This window comes from Xenopus tropicalis, chromosome 1 (genome assembly GCF_000004195.4).
Source record: "Xenopus tropicalis strain Nigerian chromosome 1, UCB_Xtro_10.0, whole genome shotgun sequence".
Classification (NCBI taxonomy): Eukaryota; Metazoa; Chordata; class Amphibia; order Anura; family Pipidae; genus Xenopus; species Xenopus tropicalis.
Genome location: NC_030677.2, coordinates 198,419,353 through 198,433,937, shown reverse-complemented (window position 1 = coordinate 198,433,937; position 14,585 = coordinate 198,419,353). Strand labels below are relative to the sequence as shown.

General features: G+C 44.6%; 1 protein-coding gene across 1 annotated transcript in view; it reads left to right on the top strand.

Annotated features, from left to right (window-relative positions):
* The first annotated feature begins 477 nt into the window (after positions 1 to 477).
* The window catches only part of LOC108645640 (serine/threonine-protein kinase N1-like), a 39,731-nt gene continuing 25,623 nt past the window's right edge, over positions 478 to 14,585 (top strand). Inside the window, exons 1-3 of the mRNA XM_031894644.1 lie at positions 478 to 564; positions 4,908 to 4,991; positions 10,502 to 10,682. The gene's annotated coding sequence lies outside the window, so the exon portion shown is untranslated. The remainder of the gene's footprint in view (positions 565 to 4,907; positions 4,992 to 10,501; positions 10,683 to 14,585) is intronic.

The following is a 14,585-nucleotide window of genomic DNA, read 5'->3' as shown; positions in this document are numbered from 1 at the left end:
TACTGCTCCTGGGCAAACTTAGCGCCTTTTATTACATAACCCCCTATGTCTGATTTAAAGGGGAGGTGGTGGTAATTCTGTTGTCATAGTGGGTAATGTTGCCACCTGTCTGGTATTTTACCAGCCTAGCCTGTAAACATTAGTTAATGCCAAAAATGCAAACGTTTAAAAATATAGGAGGGCTGTATTTTTTTTCTACCTTTTAAATCCTTGTTTATCAATTTCCAGTAATTGATAAGTCTCTGTGTGTAACTGTAACGAGTCGGTGCATTGGTGGAGCTGCATTTGGTACTTCAGCTGCTTATTGATCCAACTGGGACCTCCATAAGCATCACAAAGATTGCATGGTGCAAAGTTATTTATTTATGTGTAGATACATGCCCAACATGGCTGTCCAATTTTTAATGCCTGCTCACTGCCGTGTGTCACCAAACTTTTTATTATTGGAAATCTGGTAACTATTATTATTTTATTTTAGTGAAATCAGAAATTCACAGGTGTCAGGAAGAAGCAAGAAGTCTCACAGGGAGGCTTTAAGAGTCAAAGGCAACGCTGGAGACTAGGGTATTATTCACACAATTTTATTTCCAGTGTGTGAAAGATTTGCTAATTTTATGATTTTAAGACCCCCCCCCCGAAAAACATATGGAATTGGACATTACATTTAACACTTATTATTTCTAGATACGTTTGGGAAGAAATGCAACAATGAATGGATATTGTTTATGATGTGAGGTGTTCTGTGCCCATATAAAGGCACAAGGCTGCAGGCTGAGTTATACAGGGAACTCTGAGTATCACTCATGTATTATAAGGGATAATGTACCCCCCACTGTAAATGATAAGGATATTAGAAGTCACTGAGGGATTCTGTGACCATATAAAGGCACAAGGCTGCAGGCTGAGTTATACAGGGAACTCTGAGTATCACTCATGTATTATAAGGGATAATGTAACCCCCCACTGTATATGATAAGGATATTAGCAGTCACTGAGGGGTTCTGTTACCATATAAAGGCACATGGCTGCAGGCTGAGTTATACAGGGTACTCTGAGTATCACTCATGTATTATAAGGGATAATGTACCCCCTACTGTATATGATAAGGATATTAGCAGTCACTGAGGGGTTCTGTGCCCATATAAAGGCACAAGGCTGCAGGCTGAGTTATACAGGGAACTCTGAGTATCACTCATGTATTATAAGGGATAATGTATTATAAGGCTGATTTGCGAAGTGGGAAAAATAGAAGCAAATTGCACAAAATGGGCAAAATTTCCAATTCTTTTGCACTTTGCATCTACCTTCCATACTTTTCTTTGCTGCAGGTCTCTGCAATCTGTTCTGAAGCAAAAATCCCTGCTTCTTCCCAGCAGGTATAAAGTGTTTTAGATATTTTCAGTATATACATCAGTGTTGTCAAACATATGACCATCTAATTGTTATTATGGTACAACTCCCAGCATCCCTCTGACATTTTAACACCTTTTTGCAGTGATCTGATCAGGGAAGTTTTCACGACTGTTATCCAAACTGCCTCCCATTACCTCTGAAATCCCCTTTGAACCCTTATTGCTATACCCCCTGCAGTAGGTCCAAGATCACATGGAAAGTTCAAGGAATTATTCTCAACACATTTTAAATTCTCAGATTAAATTTCCAATGACCCTATGTGATTACTGTATATACTATATATGTCAATGTTATTGATAGACATGAAGAAGGAAGTTTTTTCCAAGCCCCCTCAAGAAACAAACAGCTGCATTCTCCTATTCCTGACTGAGGAGTGAATATCTACTATAAATTTAATCACTGGGAAAACAAACTTTTGATTCTTTTGTTTAAAATGAAAGTATTCATGCTATAGCAATAAAAATATAAATACATGCAGTTTCCCTGCAGTTTAGTTGATGTTTGCTGTGGGTTGCCCTGGCAACGAGGCCTAGCTAAGCCAGTGGGAGGGCCCAGGCCTGAATCCTGTCAGACATTTTGTTGCTGTGAAGGGGAACATTAGATTATAAGAAGGGGCAGGAGATATAGGGAGACATCACAAGGAGTTTGGATTCTCTGTTCCAGTACATTCTGCTGACAGAACAACAGGCCTCTGAGATGAACCGACACCTACGAGAGGGGGAATATTAGCTCTGATATTAGAATTTCCACTCCTATAGATCCAAGCTCTCTGGGGTTTGGCTTACCACCTGGACTGTATGTATTTTTCCAGCCTGGACAGTAAAAAGGTGCTTGATGCCAATATTATTAATAGGGAAACAAACATAAAACTATAGGAAGGCCGGTATTTTTTCCCAGAAAAGTTAGCAGCTCTCCCTATGGCTACCCGGTATGTGCCCTGCTATATGCAGTATATCCACTAATAAGCCATGCAAGGTAAATATATACTATTAACCCATAGCAACCAATAAGACGTTTGCTTTTAAACAGGTGACCAGTAAATTCTACTTGCTGTTTGGTTGCTATGGGTTACTGATCCTGGGCAAACTTAGCGCCTTTTATTACATAACCCCCTATGTCTGGTTTAAAACGGAGGTGGTGGTAATTCTGTTGTCATAGTGGGTAATGTTGCCATCTGTCTGGTATTTTACCAGCCTGGCCTGTAAACATTATCCAATACTAAAAGGGCAAACATTTAAAAATATAGGAGGGCTGTTTTTTTTTTTATTCCTTTTAAATCCTTGTTTATCAATTTCCAGTAATTCATAAGTCTCTGTGTGTAACTGTAACGAGTCTGTGCATTGGTGGCACTGCATTTGGTACTTCGCCTGCTTATTGATCCAGCTGGGACCTCCATAAGCATCACAAAGATTGCACGGGGCAAAGTTATTTATGTGTAGATACATGCCCAACATGGCTATCCAATTTTTAATGCCTGCTGCAGACTACAATGATTTCTGTAGGGTACAGTAGGGTTTTATACTGGCCTTCGGGTGGGGGCAGCAATGAGAGCACTTGGGGGTGCAGTGACGACGATAATAGGGTACGGAAACGGACAGATTGGGCAGGGAAATGGGCTGTAGTGGGGAAATGGGTGAGCGGAGCCGGAAAATGGGCAGAGTGGAGGTGGGCCTATTCCTATAAGGGTAATCAGGCAGTGGAGCCGGTGAGGAAAAAGAGATTTATAGGGTATTACAAATTTACTGGCAGGGGGGTGATAAAGACGTAGAGTGGGGAAATGGATGGGTGGAGCAGGGAAATGGGCGGAGTGGAGGTGGGTCTGTTCTTATAAGGGTAATCGGACAGTTGAGCCGGTAAGGAAAAAAGGGATTTATAGGGTATTACAAATTTAACGGCAGGGGGTGATAAAGACATGGGGTGGGGAAATGGGTGGGTGGAGCAGGGAAATAGGCGAAGTGGAGGTGGGTCTGTTCTTATAAGGGTAATCGGGCAGTTGAGCTGATAAGGAAAAAAGGGATTTAGGGTGTAACAAATTTAACGGCAGGGGGGTGATAAAGACATGGGGTGGGGAAATGGGTGGGTTGAGCAGGGAAATGGGCATAGTGGAGCTGGGTCTGTTCTTATAAGGGTAATCGGGTAGTGGAGCCGCTGAAGAAAGAAAGGGATTTATAGGGTATTATAAATTTACCAGGAGAGGAGAGGGGCAATGAGGACATTGAGTGGGGAAATGGGCAGATGGGGCGGCCAGGTTGTAACCCTATATGCACCTTAACTAACTAGCTATTCAGCATGGAGATTATTCCAAAAAGATGACACTGCAGCCAACATATTGGAAGTACTGGGAATGGCTGAAACTCCCCGGAGAGACTGCTCCTATTATAGTCCTGCTGCCCCTGTGTAATTACTGTGTGTGAATATGTGGAGATCAGATGTTTCGTATTCACGTTATGGATACGCACTTTTAGCACTCCCAGCATTCCAAGGTGGTGACTGTAGGGTTACAGGGCACGATGGTGTTGCATCCCAGTAGGGAAGATTTAGGGGCAACTCTTCCAAATCAAGGAATATACAAGGGGTGGGGCTAACCAGGAAGTTTATAAGATTTGAGGCTTTTCAGGTTAAAGGAGAACTAAAGCCTAACTAAAGAAGTAGGCCAAGTACCAGCCCAAGGCAACCACTGCCCTTTAGCGGTGAAGATCTGTGCCCCCAAAGATATCCCTAGTAGCCCCCCATCTTCTTTTCTGCTGATTCCCAGCACATGCTCTGTGCCGCTTAGGGGTGACTCACAATATACTGTATAAAAATGTCACAAAATGAGGCTGATTAGTAATTAATACAGATAATTATTACTGAGTGGCAGCGCAGAAACCAGTGCAATTAGCATCAGAATTTAATAATCAGCCCTGTAGCATCAGCTTATATTACAGACCAACCTCATTTTCTGCTTGATCATTTGAGACGACCCCTAAGCTCAGCTTTTCAACAGTTGCTCAGAGCCCACTGAGCATGTGCAGTGTCGCAGACACTTTCCAAGACGGTAACCCTCTGTGACAAGTTTAAAGTCCTAAATCATGGCTGCTATTGAGATGCTGAAACTTTAGGCTGGCGCAATAACTTCTGTATATAAAATGTGGCATTTTTAGTCATATTAATTCCTTAAGTGCATAAACATAACCAGAAATAGGTAGCTTTTTATTATAAGAGAGTTATAGCATCAACTGCAACTGGGCAAATGGTCCTGGTGGCACTTTATACCTGTGGTGCCGGTCCTGTGGGCCTTCAGTTGTTGAACAGCACCAGAAACCTACTAAGAACTAATGTGAATTAACTATACAATAAATTGTATGCAAGTGTTAATACCCTTTGCCCATGGGAGCCAACATGAACGCTGGAAAATAAATCAAGGCCAATATATCCCCCATGGGTCCTCACTGTCATGTGTCACCAAACTTTATATTATTGAAAATATGATAATTATTATTATTTTATTTTAGTGAAATCAGAAATTCACAAGTGTCAGGAAGAAGCAAGAAGTCTCAGGGAGGCTTGAAGAGGCAAAGGCAACGCTGGAGACCAAGGTATTATTCACACAATTTTATTTCCAATGTGTGAAAGATGCACTCAGATTAAACCTTAACTTTTATTCTTGCCATAAAAATGTGTAAAAGTATGAGTAAAAGAGGTAGACTTGGTCTTAATCCTCCATCAACCACAGGGCAAATTTCACCTTTTATCACACAGCTGTTAACCAAAAACTGTTGCATTTTCTAATTTTATGATTTTCTAAAATATTTTTAGGTACATTTGGGAAGAAATGCAACAACGAATGGATATTGTTTATGATGTGAGGTGTTCTGTGCCCATATAAAGGCACAAGGCTGCAGGCTGAGTTATACAGGGAACTCTGAGTATCACTCATGTATTATAAGGGATAATGTACCCCCTACTGTAAATGATAAGGATATTAGCAGTCACTGAGGGGTTCTGTGCCCATATAAAGGCACAAGGCTGCAGGCTGAGTTATACAGGGAACTCTGAGTATCACTCATGTATTATAAGGGATAATGTACCCCCTACTGTAAATGATAAGGATATTAGCAGTCACTGAGGGGTTCTGTGCCCCCCATATAAAGGCACAAGGCTGCAGGCTGAGTTATACAGGGAACTCTGAGTATCACTCATGTATTATAAGGGATAATGTACCCCCTACTGTAAATGATAAGGATATTAGCAGTCACTGAGGGGTTCTGTGACCATATAAAGGCACAAGGCTGCAGGCTGAGTTATACAGGGAACTCTGAGTATCACTCATGTATTATAAGGGATAATGTACCCCCTACTGTAAATGATAAGGATATTATAAGTCACTGAGGGATTCTGTGACAATATAAAGGCACAAGGCTGCAGGCTGAGTTTTACAGGGAACTCTGAGTATCACTCATGTATTATAAGGCAGCGTTTTTCAACCACTGTTCCGCGGCACACTAGTGTGCCGCGAGATGTTGCCTGGTGTGCCGTAGGCAGGGCCGCAATTTTTACTTTAAAAAAAAAATCCGGGCCCTGTCATTGGTTGCGCCCCGTGTGTCAGTTGACGTCAGTACGCACGGGGCGCAACGTTATAAAAGGGCCTGTGTGCGGTCGCGTGTAGGCAGAAGTGCAGAGGCGGCGCGCATGAGGGGAAGATGCTGCTGAAGCCGCGAAGAGTAAAATGCTGCTGGGCACCAATGTATTAGGGGGGGCCACGGGGCACACTGACTTATGGGGGCACTGCTGCTGGGCACCAATGTACTAGGGGGGCACTGCTGCTGGGCACCAATGTACTAGGGGGGCACTGCTCTTGGCACCAATGTACTAGGGGGGCACTGCTGCTGGGCACCAATGTACTAGGGGGGCACTGCTCTTGGCACCAATGTACTAGGGGGGCACTGCTGCTGGGCACCAATGTACTAGGGGGGCACTGCTCTTGGCACCAATGTACTAGGGGGGCACTGCTCTTGGCACCAGTGTACTAGGGGGGCACTGCTCTTGGCACCAATGTACTAGGGGGGCACTGCTGCTGGGCACCAATGTACTAGGGGGGCACTGCTCTTGGCACCAATGTACTAGGGGGGCACTGCTGCTGGGCACCAGTGTACTAGGGGGGCACTGCTGCTGGGCACAGAGTTAAATTTTTTAACATTTTCTAATGGTGGTGTGCCTCGTGATTTTTTTCATGAAACAAGTGTGCCTCTGCCCAAAAAAGGTTGAAAAACACTGTTATAAGGGATAATGTACCCCCTACTGTAAATGATAAGGATATTATAAGTCACTGAGGGATTCTGTGACAATATAAAGGCACAAGGCTGCAGGCTGAGTTATACAGGGAACTCTGAGTATCACTCATGTATTATAAGGGATAATGTACCCCCTACTGTAAATGATAAGGATATTAGCAGTCACTGAGGGGTTCTGTGCCCCCCATATAAAGGCACAAGGCTGCAGGCTGAGTTATACAGGGAACTCTGAGTATCACTCATGTATTATAAGGGATAATGTACCCCCTACTGTAAATGATAAGGATATTAGCAGTCACTGAGGGGTTCTGTGACCATATAAAGGCACAAGGCTGCAGGCTGAGTTATACAGGGAACTCTGAGTATCACTCATGTATTATAAGGGATAATGTACCCCCTACTGTAAATGATAAGGATATTATAAGTCACTGAGGGATTCTGTGACAATATAAAGGCACAAGGCTGCAGGCTGAGTTTTACAGGGAACTCTGAGTATCACTCATGTATTATAAGGCAGCGTTTTTCAACCACTGTTCCGCGGCACACTAGTGTGCCGCGAGATGTAGCCTGGTGTGCCGTAGGCAGGGCCGCAATTTTTACTTTAAAAAAAAATCCGGGCCCTGTCATTGGTTGCGCCCCGTGTGTCAGTTGACGTCAGTACGCACGGGGTGCAACGTTATAAAAGGGCCTGTGTGCGGTCGCGTGTAGGCAGAAGTGCAGAGGCGGCGCGCGTGAGGGGAAGATGCTGCTGAAGCCGCCGAAGAGTAAAATGCTGCTGGGCACCAATGTATTAGGGGGGGCCACGGGGCACACTTACTTATGGGGGCACTGCTGCTGGGCACCAATGTACTAGGGGGCACTGCTGCTGGGCACCAATGTACTAGGGGGGCACTGCTGCTGGGCACCAATGTACTAGGGGGGCACTGCTCTTGGCACCAATGTACTAGGGGGGCACTGCTGCTGGGCACCAATGTACTAGGGGGGCACTGCTCTTGGCACCAATGTACTAGGGGGGCACTGCTGCTGGGCACCAATGTACTAGGGGGGCACTGCTCTTGGCACCAATGTACTAGGGGGGCACTGCTCTTGGCACCAGTGTACTAGGGGGGCACTGCTCTTGGCACCAATGTACTAGGGGGGCACTGCTGCTGGGCACCAATGTACTAGGGGGGCACTGCTCTTGGCACCAATGTACTAGGGGGGCACTGCTGCTGGGCACCAGTGTACTAGGGGGGCACTGCTGCTGGGCACAGAGTTAAATTTTTTAACATTTTCTAATGGTGGTGTGCCTCGTGATTTTTTTCATGAAACAAGTGTGCCTCTGCCCAAAAAAGGTTGAAAAACACTGTTATAAGGGATAATGTACCCCCTACTGTAAATGATAAGGATATGTAACTGGAGGAGTCCCAAGCCGGACTTGGATTTCTTACTATTGAGTGCTATGCTGATACCTACTGCTATCTTGATCCCTTCCCATTGTTCTGCTGATCAGCTGCTGGGGGGGAGGGGGGGATATCACTCCAACTTGCAGCGCAGCAGTAAAGTGTGCCTGAGTCTGAGCTTTCAGAAGGAGCTAGTGCTACACATTAGAACTGCTTTCAGCTAACCTATTGTTTCTCCTACTCCCATGTAACTGGAGGAGTCCCAAGCCGGACTTGGATTTCTTACTATTGAGTGCTATGCTGATACCTACTGCTATCTTGATCCCTTCCCATTGTTCTGCTGATCAGCTGCTGGGGGGGAGGGGGGGATATCACTCCAACTTGCAGCGCAGCAGTAAAGTGTGCCTGAGTCTGAGCTTTCAGAAGGAGCCAGCGCTACACATTAGAACTGCTTTCAGCTAACCTATTGTTTCGCCTACTCCCATGTAACTGGAGTCCCAAGCCGGACTTCCACTTAGCGAAGGCCCATTCTGGGTGAGAGAGTCCAGTGTAACCCATGTTCTACTGGTACTAATCCGGGAAGGCAGTGATTGAGCTGAAAACAAGGTTACAATACATTATAAATCCCACAGTCCCTGAGAGCAATGCACACAATGTGCTTATTATCTTATAATGCCGCTAATTACAACATTATAAAAGTTACAAAATATATGTTCCTTTTAAAATAACTCTGGCTTTGTGCCGATGCTGAAGCTATTACAGTCGCTGCAATAATCTTCCGCCATCTAGTGGTACCGAATGAGAATACATTGAATACTGACCGGGTTGGCTGGGAATTGGGCTGGGAACAGTTAATTATTGTTAAAACTTGACAAATTCGAGTTTAAATGGAAGTTCATTTCCATAAATCGTCTTTATTTTTCCCAAACGGGAATTGCTCCAGCAGCCATTTAAGGAGCATTGGGGCTCATTCTTGGAAAAAAATAATGGGGTTGATTCACTAAAGTGCGATAAATTTTATCGCACGTTTTTTTTCGTTAAAAAAGACGCGACAATTAGCGCGCGAGTCACTACAGTATCATCGTATGCGTTAATTTGCGCGCATGCAATATCACGCGTAAATTAGCGCAAGTATGCTTATAGTGAATCGTGCGTTAAGTCGCGAAAATAGCGCACGTTTTAACGCACTTTAGTGAATCAGCCCTAATGTTTTTAAGTTTCACTTGAAACTGGGTGAAATAGAAACAATGAAGTGATTAACTTCCCCATTAAACCGGGTGAAATAGAAACCAATGAAGTAATTACTACAATTCTAAGGCTCCATAGGACTCAGTGGCACTCGACAGATCAAACCTGCTGAATTTTTTTTTTTTTATTACAAAAAAGTTAACTAAATGTTAACCTGCCTGGTTGATATCTGGCCAATTGTAGGGCAGATGCTGGTTGGGTAGGCCTGTTGAGGGAGCCCATACACAGGCAGATAAGCTGCCGAATTGCTCTTAAATCTACCCGTGTATGGCCGCCTTAATTTGTCTGACAGAACAACTGTGCCAAGGGCGGAATGCCACTAAATAGGGGGCAATTCCATGTAAATAACTATCACTAAACAACCTGAGCAGATAAGGAAAGTGAATGGGCATTGGCCAGATATCTGTCAGGCGGTTTAGGGCTCCATTGTGCATTCATATCCCCCTACTGTCTCCATCTGACCCTGCTATTTCCATCTTGCCCCTACTGTCTCCATCTTGCCCTACTGTCTCAATCTTGCCCCTACTGTCTCCATCTTGTCCTACTGTCTCCCTCTTGCCTTACTGTATCCATCTTGCCCTACTGTCTCCATCTTGTCCTACTGTCTCCCTCTTGCCTTACTGTATCCATCTTGCCCTACTGTCTCCCTCTTGCCCTACTGTATCCATCTTGCCCTACTGTCTCCACCTTGCCCTACTGTCTCCATCTTGCCCTACTTTCTCCATCTTGCCCTACTGTCTCCATCTTGTTCTACTGTCTCCATCTTGCCCTACTGTCTCCATCTTGTTCTACTGTCTCCAACTTGCCCAGCTGTTCCCTTCTTGCCCTACAGTTGCCATCTTGCCCTACTGTCTCCATGTGACCCAATTGTCACCACCGTTTCCTACAGTCACCATCTTTTCTTACTTTCCCCAACTCGTATCATTTTTACCTACAATTACCACCTTCCCTTACTGCCCCCCCTTGCCTACTGTGCCCTGGGCCTGCTGTGGTTACATTTATGAAAGGCTAAAGATTGAAGTGTTTGGTAACGCCTCATATTCTGGGATGTTATGGAAAAGTAATCCACAAGCCGTGGATATTATGGTTGGACCATATGCACCATATTTATTGCAGAATGTAGCGCGTCTGTATCATGGGAATATCTCACAGGCTTAATATCATGTTTTTGTTTCCCTGTTACAGAAAAACAGAACAACAGGCAGAAGACTGGGCAGGTTCTACACAGGGCAAGGAGACTCTGGAATAATCTCTGTGATGGGGAAGGACAGACAGGGATCTGGTCTGGGTCAGTGGGGCCCACGAGGGATGGGACCCCCCAACCCAGTCCCACCCTGCATGGCTGTACTTGCTCCATTCATTAAAGGTATTTGTGTCCAAACATGTTTTTTAGACTTTGTAGGCTTCCTCATTCCTCATTGTCTTGAGCCCCCTGGGGTTACCCTCACCGTGAGCAGGTTGATAATCCCAGGGTGCCCACAGAGGCCACATTATGGGGTGCAACAGACTCGCTCCCAAACAATCACCCCCTAATGCCCCTTTAGCAACAAACACTGGAAGCTACAAACATTTACGCACAACATGTACAACATGTGTAATTACATTCTGTCTATCATGGCTGACACTACTGCAGAAGTAAAATAGCTGTATGTAGAAGACCAATGGCCTAAGGCTTTATGGGGGGCCCTAGTAGAGCAGAGAATTACCCCTTACTGTTTTGGTATAAGTTTTTGCCAACATGTATTTAGGGAATGTCAGTTATTGAGACTTGAAAGAGTGACTCCTACACTGACTGTATTTTACTCTGATTTTATTTGGTTTCCCATAGTTCCATGCTGCACCCACAGCCCAAGTGGAAGAAAATCTTTACTGTGAACAGTGTTTTTTTAATTGCTTAATGAATATATATATATATTACATGGTAATACAGGCACTCACGTATAATTCTGGGGCTAATGTGCCTGGGTGCAGTATAGCAGATATGACATAAACCATAAAGATTGATTCCGCACTCACATGACTTAAATAAAAGTGGTAATTTATTTAAGTCCTGTGAGTGCGGAATCTATCTTTATGGTTTATATTATATATATATATATATATATATATATATATATATATAAAATAATAAAGCAATATTCAAATTTTAACATTTAAATTGTTTTACATGTAGTTGCAAACGTAATGGCAGGTGAAGCAGTATATATCCCTGCACTGCTGGTTCTGACTCCCTAAACACTGTATCTGTACAGATTAACAGGCCTGGGGGAGAGAACTGACTTTTGTTACATTGTTTTCCAGATACATTTATATCTAAAAGTTGCTGAACAAAAAGTAAAATCATTCAAAAACTCCAAATAATAAAAAATATAGACCAACTGCAAATAGTCTCAGAATACCAGTCCCTACATCATACTAAATTGTAAGCTCTTTGGGCAGGGCTCCTGTATCGGTTATTGATTGCTTTATATGTTACTCTGTATGTCCAATGTATGAAACCCACTTATTGTACAGCGCTGCGGGATATGTTGACGCTTTATCAATAAATGTTAATAATAATAAGAACCCAAAAGTGAACGACCCCTTTAAAACTAAACTCAAAAAAATAAGTTGCTGTAAACATAGCCGGAGTTTAACTCAGCATTTTTTTTTTATATTTGCACTTTTAAGCTGCTATTATCAGGCTGTTGGCTCAACTGAAATTCAGCAACCCTAGGGTTAACTGACCACAACTTTTTTTCAGGGCTGTGGAGTCGGTAGATAAATTCTCCGACTCCTCAGTTTCTGATACTTCCGACTCCGACTCCTCTGTTTTTAATATGCTAATGTATTTGATACATCCAGGAAGGGGAAGGGGCACTTAAAACACAACTGAACTGATAATAAACTGATAGACAATTTTATCTATAATCCTACTCCTAATGATTTCCCTAGAATCCCATAGTCATGTTTAAAGTTTAAGCTAACATTACAGCTGAATTACAGCAGTTTTTCAAATGTTTTAAAGCTTCAGTCTTAAAGGAACAGTAACTCCAAAAAATAAAAGAGCTTTAAAGTAATAAAAATATAATGCACTGTTGCCCTGCACTGGTAAAACTGGTGTGTTTGCTACAGTAAAACTACTATAATGTATATTATAAGCTGCTGTGTAGCCACGGGGGCAGCCATTCAAGCTGGAAAAAAGGAGAAAAGGCACAGGTTACATAGCAGATAACAGACAAGTTCTGTATAATACAATAGTGTTTTATCTGTTATCTGCTATGTGCCTGCGCCTTTTCTCCTTTGAAGGGCTGCCCCCGGGGCTACACAGCGGGGTATTTATATAAACTATAGTAGGGTTTCTGTAGCAAACACCCCAGCTGTACCAGTGCAGGAATGGCTGCCCCCGGGGCTACACAGCGGGGTATTTATATAAACTATAGTAGGGTTTCTGTAGCAAACACCCCAGCTGTACCAGTGCAGGAACGGCTGCCCCCGGGGCTATACAGCGGGGTATTTATATAAACTATAGTAGGGTTTCTGTAGCAAACACCCCAGCTGTACCAGTGCAGGAATGGCTGCCCCCGGGGCTATACAGCGGGGTATTTATATAAACTATAGTAGGGTTTCTGTAGCAAACACCCCAGCTGTACCAGTGCAGGAATGGCTGCCCCCGGGGCTACACAGCGGGGTATTTATATAAACTATAGTAGGGTTTCTGTAGCAAACACCCCAGCTGTACCAGTGCAGGAATGGCTGCCCCCGGGGCTATACAGCGGGGTATTTATATAAACTATAGTAGGGTTTCTGTAGCAAACACCCCAGCTGTACCAGTGCAGGAAGGCTGCCCCCGGGGCTACACAGCGGGGTATTTATATAAACTATAGTAGGGTTTCTGTAGCAAACACCCCAGCTGTACCGGTGAAGGAATGGCTGCCCCCGGGGCTACACAGCGGGGTATTTATATAAACTATAGTAGGGTTTCTGTAGCAAACACCCCAGCTGCACCAGTGCAGGAACGGCTGCCCCCGGGGCTATACAGCGGGGTATTTATATAAACTATAGTAGGGTTTCTGTAGCAAACACCCCAGCTGTACCAGTGCAGGAATGGCTGCCCCCGGGGCTATACAGCGGGGTATTTATATAAACTATAGTAGGGTTTCTGTAGCAAACACCCCAGCTGTACCAGTGCAGGAATGGCTGCCCCCGGGGCTACACAGCGGGGTATTTATATAAACTATAGTAGGGTTTCTGTAGCAAACACCCCAGCTGTACCAGTGCCGGAATGGCTGACCCCGGGGCTATACAGGGCGGTATTTATATAAACTATAGTAGGGTTTCTGTAGCAAACACCCCAGCTGTACCAGTGCAGGAATGGCTGCCCCCGGGGCTACACAGCAGGGTATTTATATAAACTATAGTAGGGTTTCTGTAGCAAACACCCCAGCTGTACCAGTGCAGGAATGGCTGCCCCCGGGGCTACACAGCAGGGTATTTATATAAACTATAGTAGGGTTTCTGTAGCAAACACCCCAGCTGTACCAGTGCAGGAATGGCTGCCCCCGGGGCTACACAGCAGCTTATTTATATAAACTATAGTAGGGTTTCTGTAGCAAACACCCCAGCTGTACCAGTGCAGGAACGGCTGACCCCGGGGCTACACAGCGGGGTATTTATATAAACTATAGTAGGGTTTCTGTAGCAAACACCCCAGCTGTACCAGTGCAGGAAGGCTGCCCCCGGGGCTACACAGCGGGGTATTTATATAAACTATAGTAGGGTTTCTGTAGCAAACACCCCAGCTGTACCGGTGAAGGAATGGCTGCCCCCGGGGCTACACAGCGGGGTATTTATATAAACTATAGTAGGGTTTCTGTAGCAAACACCCCAGCTGTACCAGTGCAGGAATGGCTGCCCCCGGGGCTACACAGCGGGGTATTTATATAAACTATAGTAGGGTTTCTGTAGCAAACACCCCAGCTGCACCAGTGCAGGAACGGCTGCCCCCGGGGCTACACAGTGGGGTATTTATATAAACTATAGTAGGGTTTCTGTAGCAAACACCCCAGCTGTACCAGTGCAGGAACTGCTGCCCCCGGGGCTACACAGCAGGGTATTTATATAAACTATAGTAGGGTTTCTGTAGCAAACACCCCAGCTGTACCGGTGCAGGAATGGCTGCCCCCGGGGCTACACAGCAGGGTATTTATATAAACTATAGTAGGGTTTCTGTAGCAAACACCCCAGCTGTACCGGTGCAGGAATGGCTGCCCCCGGGGCTACACAGCGG